Raw genomic sequence first — 6,000 nt, 5'->3', positions numbered from 1 at the left:
TACCTCCCGACTTAGGATCCGATTGTTTAACATAGTGATCCATTCTAGGTGCCACTTGATTCCTTGATTTCCCGAGCTTTGTTAGGACACTTAATCAAGGATACTCGCAATCTCAAGTGAGTACATAGTCCCCTCTTTTACTGTTTTCAATTGTTTTGGGGTGAAACATATATGCCTATCTGTTATTTTCCTGATTTTAAACTATATGATTACACATGCTTAATACATATTCTTTTGACAAATTAAACAATTACCCATGGTTTAAACACTGATTTTCCAAACTTATAAAACTATTTGTTGGATTGTACCCATTTTTATACATTCACCCAGCCGATTGGTAGTATGATATAGCGCTATAGGACTAGACACCCCATTCCTGTTGTATGGAATGTCAGAAACCAAATTTAAACCAAATAGAAATTGCCTTCGTGGTATTTCTATAGTCTCCAAAGTGTAGTTTGATACACTAAGGCTTGAATGAATACCAAATCACTCTCTCTTTGTATATGTTGATATACTACAAAAGTACAGTTTGATGTGCTCTCAAATGTGATCTACCAAAGTATATTTTGATATACTAAGTACAAAATCCAACATATGTTTTAACATACTACTTTGTTATTTACCAAAGCATAGTTTGATATGCTACTGTTTACCAAAGTATAGTTTGATATACTACCAACTTTGTTATTTTAAACTAAAGTATATTTTGATATACTATCTAAAGCATAGTTGATATGCTACTTTTAACCAAAGCATAGTTGATATGCTATTTACAAACCAAAGTATAATTTGATATACTACCAATACTTTTATTCTTAAACCAAAGTATACTTGAGATATACTACCGAAACTATTATTTTAATTACTAAAGTATATTTTGATATACTATCCATTTAACTATTTCAAAACTAAAGTATACTATGATATACTATTTGTACAAACTTTTCAAAACCAAAGTATATTTTTGTCTATACTATAAACCCGTTTTCCAAAACGACACATTTTCAGAAACAAAACTTTTACATTAGATTCATGGCTATTTTGAAAAACATAAAACCTTTTCTCATATTATCTAAAGCCATGAATCTAATACACAAAATCCTATGTTACTCACAGGCATTTTTATGCTGACGTACCATATTTTCATATATGTTTCAGGTACTGCTATGTGATGATTGTTGATGCACGCTACATATAGGATGGACTTGTGCCTTAGCGACTTAAAACTGAGAAACAATTATTTGTTTTATTATAAATTGTACCAAAACATTGAATTCAATAATTCAATAAAACAAAACTATTTAATCCATGGTTGTGAAACAATGATTCTGTTACAACACTCCCCGACGTTTCCGCCACGTTTTGTTGTTTTACGTGGTCGGGGTGTGACAGAAAAGTTGGTATCAGAGCCAAAGGTTATAGGGAATTAGGTTATTAGTAATGCTTTGACCTAGACTATAACCTTCCTAGGACCCTAACACAAGTATCTTGTGTTTAGTCTTAAAACAATACACTTCACCTATCCTTAGGTGATTGAAAAAAACAAAACACAATTCGTTCTCTCGAGTCAAAATTTTTCAAAACATCACAAGAAGTCATCTATCCTTAGATGATTTGTTTTTAGGCTTTTAAGCCTTTGGTGTTTTTTAAAATCTCGTCAAAGTTTGGGTCTAAATAATGTGAACACGTGCAAACTGGAAGGGTGAATGCCTGTACCCTGAGTTTTCTGTCTAAGGCTAGAGTGTTCGTACAAATCCGCAGTATCGGACCAGTCACTCTTACCTGGGAACTCTTGGGGTGAGTATTCACTTATAGGAGAGCATGTCTTCAGTGATACATTATATTGATCCATTTACTTTGATTTGTCACGGTGTCGTTTGTTTGTTTTAAGTAACGAACAAATGGTCACAATCCTTATGCTTTGTCGATATTCTTAACATCTAGTTTTGAATATCCAATGACATCTCACTCATTTTTCCCTCATGTTTCTTTGCCCTTTTATATGCCTCCTCGACGTGATCAAGCTCAGGATGCCGCCTTGGCAGCCTTAATCGCTCAGCAATTCGCTGTTGTACTCCCGAACCTTATCACCCAGATAAATCAGGCAAACAATAACAATGTTCAGTGCACCTTTAAGACATTCAACTCAGCTAAGCCACTTACATTTACTGGGTCTGAAGGGGCCACGGGACTCCTACAGTGGTTTGAGAGTCTTGAAAGCACATTTCGTCATGTGCAATGCCCAAACGAGCGAAAAGTTGAGTTTGCGTCGAGTGTATTCCAGAAAAGAGCACTCACATGGTGGAATGGCATGATGAGGGATCGAGGTGCCGATGTAGCAATGGCACAAACCTGGGAAGAGCTTCAGGCTCTAATGATGAAGGAATTCTGTCCTCGTCATGAGCTTAGGGCTTTGGAACGGGAATTTGATGATCTCAAACAAGACAGCGGTGAACATCGAGCATACACTGATCGTTACGAGGAATTGAGTCTGTTATGTCCTACCATGGTTACGCCTTTGGATAAGGCAATTGAAAGATACATCGATGGCCTTCCTGATCCAGTTCAGGATATTGTTACTGGTAGCAACCCTACTACCGTCAGACAAGCCATTGAACTATCTGCCACCCTGACTGAATCTTAAATCAGGAAGGGTAAGCTTTTCCGAAAAGGCGATCCGAGACCATCTGACAAGACAGCACAAGATAAACCAAAGGATAAACAGACCGAGTCCTCTAAGAAGTCGACGAAGCGTAAGGCTTCACAAAACTTCGCAGTGGTCGCTCAGAATGATCAGGTTGCACTAAATCAGCCAGCACAGCCTCGTGCTAGGAAGAACTATATTGGTACTGCACCCTTGTGCAACAAATGCAACCGTCATCATGTGAATCAAACACCGTGTCTCAAGTGTACCCACTGTGGGCGATTGGCACATTTGGTCGAAACCTGCCGTCATGTTATCCAAAACCAAAATACTGCAAATCCTGCTGTTGTTCGAGCACAGTTTCCACCTGGATCGTGCTATAACTGTGGTGATCTTACTCACTACCGTAACAATTGCCCAAGACTTGCTAATGCAAATCCAGCACGTGGACAAGTATTTAACATAAACGAGGCAAACGTGAACGACAATGCAGCAGTGAACAATTAGTCTTTTGTATTTCCTTTGTTTGTTATCTTTTGACATTTGAGACAATTCAGTTATTATAAATAAAATGGTTGTTCCAATTTTATTTCCAAAACTGATACGATTGTGTGTATGTGTCGACATACCCCTACAATATCGACACCAAAGAACCATGTTCTTTTCAGAACAAACTTCTCGTGTGATTCCTTTATTCTATGATCATTTGTGATCTCCCCAAAAATCCTAAGTACTAGTTTCTTTAAAGAAAGAAAGTACAGGTGCAATTCTTAATCAGATACTTGAAGTACCATTTCAAATCTTTGATTTGATAAAGGTACTGTCGTAAGTCCTTAATTGGATTCTTTATTTATCCTAATACGAATGTTATAACACGACAGAAATAAATTCCAAATCCTTATAAGATCTTCCTATCTTCATAGTTAGATTCTTGAGGATATTTTAAAGTACTAATTGAAGTCCGTGATTGGATTTCTAGTGTACTTCAAATTCACAAACGAGCTAATAACTAAATTTAACGAATACACAATTTTTGGTGATTTTGTGTTTATGTGTAACTCCAAAGCTTGTTATCTAAGTCCTGGTGGAATCTTCCGTATTTTCATATGTTAGATTCTCAGAAGGATACTCAAAGTACTGTCTTAAATCCTTAAGGGGCTTCTATGCAAATAGTAAGAACCTTGGATTCCAAAGTGCTGATTCAAAACGATTATTTGGTTCCGAGTTATAAAGATCCCTTAGATGGTCTATTTAAAGAGATCATACGACGATCTAGATAAGGAGATCATGTGTTGATCTAGTTAAAAAGATCGTTCGTTGATTTAATTAAAAAGATCTTTTGGTGATCTAGTCAAGTCATTTCATGTTTGTTCGATTGATTTTACCCCACACATTATGAAATGAACTGTGCGGACTGTTCAAGGAATTACGTAATTATGGATGCATACGTAATTATAGAATTCAGTGCACAGAAACCACAACAAGTTTTGTCATGTGTTAAGACCTATAGTGATGAGAATAATGAGATGGGAGCAATGTAAAAGGGCATGGTGGATACGCCGCTGGTACTTCCTATATATAAGTGTTCCTTATTACATTGCGAAAGTAGCGTTATTTAAATTGCTAGAAGTCCTGGACCTTGACCAATGTCAATCTTATTTTGCATTCTCCGACTCTGATTTCGAGCACACACAAGTTTCCTATAATAGTCTTCATAGGAACCATTCTCCTATCCGTTGTTCAAAACCCCATGTTTTTGGTACTACAACAACGACATTTTGGCAGTTAACAGATTCGCTAAGAATCCAAACGTGACCTAGAGTTCTACTTGGGAAACGAAGGATTCATTTGAAAGTGAAACGATCACAGTTGTCTTCACAAGTTTCCTCTAGAATTAAATTTCGGGACGAAATTTCCTAAAGTAGGGGAGACTGTGACACCTGTGTCACCACGATCACCAAACAAATGCCAAACCTATGAAACATTGTGTTTCATACCTGGGATTTGTATAAATATGTGTATCCTTTGAACATATCAATTCTTGTTCAATTCCGAGCTTTAAATCGCTTTCTGGAAAGTTATATGCGCACTGGTGTGTAAACGTAATCAGTTTAGCGCGACAAACACACCGGAATAGTGAAATAGGCTTAACATACCTTAAATGACCTTTACATAACTTAGAAATAAGTTTTGGAAGGTTTGGTATGGCAAAAACAAGTTTATTCGATCGCAGGGACTATTTGCGTCAAACTGCGAAACTATACCGATTCGTAAGGTAACGAACAGTCCGGAATTTGATCATAAGTTAAACATACCATATATAACCTAAACATGGCTTAGAAATAAGCTTTGATAGGTTCGGTGTGCGAAAACATGCTTATATGATCTTACAAGGACTAAAAGTGTCAAAAACGGCGTAAGTTTGCATTTTCGCGCATATCTTACGTTCTGACCACATCTGGACATCCAAAATTTTTGTACACACTAAAATATTTTTATTTTAGTGATCGGCATGCAAAAAAATTCCATTCGTCGCTTAATTTGGTTCGTTTTCGCATCCGTTTGAGTTCCGTCGTAATTAACCGAACAACGCGATCGTACGACCAAACGAACCGACATCCGAGATGTTTTCGAGCATGTTTTGAGTCTCCTATACTTTAACTTCATTTTAGAGCCTTAAAATGAGGTTAACGGGGTTTAAACGCATCGAAAAAGGCTTTAAAAACGTGCAGGGACCATTTCTGCCAAACTTTGAAAGTTCAGCCTACACCGTCGCGTAGCGCGACGACCATATGGCTTTATGGTCGCGCTACGCGACCATCACATCTGGGCAGAAACATTGTTTTCAGCATCAGTTTGATAATTCAGGGACCTTTCTTGCAATTCCTTTGTGTGGTGACCAAGTTAACACTTCTCCAAGGCATGCTAGCTGTCCCTAAACACATGTATGGCTAGGATTTAATGCTTAATGACCAAGCAAAACAAGTGTCATGATCTTGTGAATTCATGAACACTATAAATAGCCATCCAAGTTCACTTCATTCCTTGCTCATTCCTTCCTTTCTCTCCTTCAAATCTGATTTGGAGAGCTCCCAAGAGTTTGGAGCTTTCTAATCTCTTTTGGGAACTTGGTTTTTCTTGTAGAAAAGATAGCAAGGACCCTTTGTAAGCATTCTTTCATTCTTTTATTGCTTACTAGTTTAAAAAGTCAAACAGTGTTTGACTTTCGGTTTTGACCATCAATTGGTCAAGTCAAAGTTCAATTGAACTTTGACACGTGATTGTAATCACGATAGTTATAATCCTTCGTGATTATAACCGCTGATTACCACGTTAATTAGGCGTAGTGTCGA

This window comes from Helianthus annuus, chromosome 2 (assembly GCF_002127325.2).
Source record: "Helianthus annuus cultivar XRQ/B chromosome 2, HanXRQr2.0-SUNRISE, whole genome shotgun sequence".
In the NCBI taxonomy this organism is placed as follows: domain Eukaryota; kingdom Viridiplantae; phylum Streptophyta; class Magnoliopsida; order Asterales; family Asteraceae; genus Helianthus; species Helianthus annuus.
The sequence above is the reverse complement of the archived record's forward strand: the minus strand, read 5'-3'. Positions refer to the sequence as shown.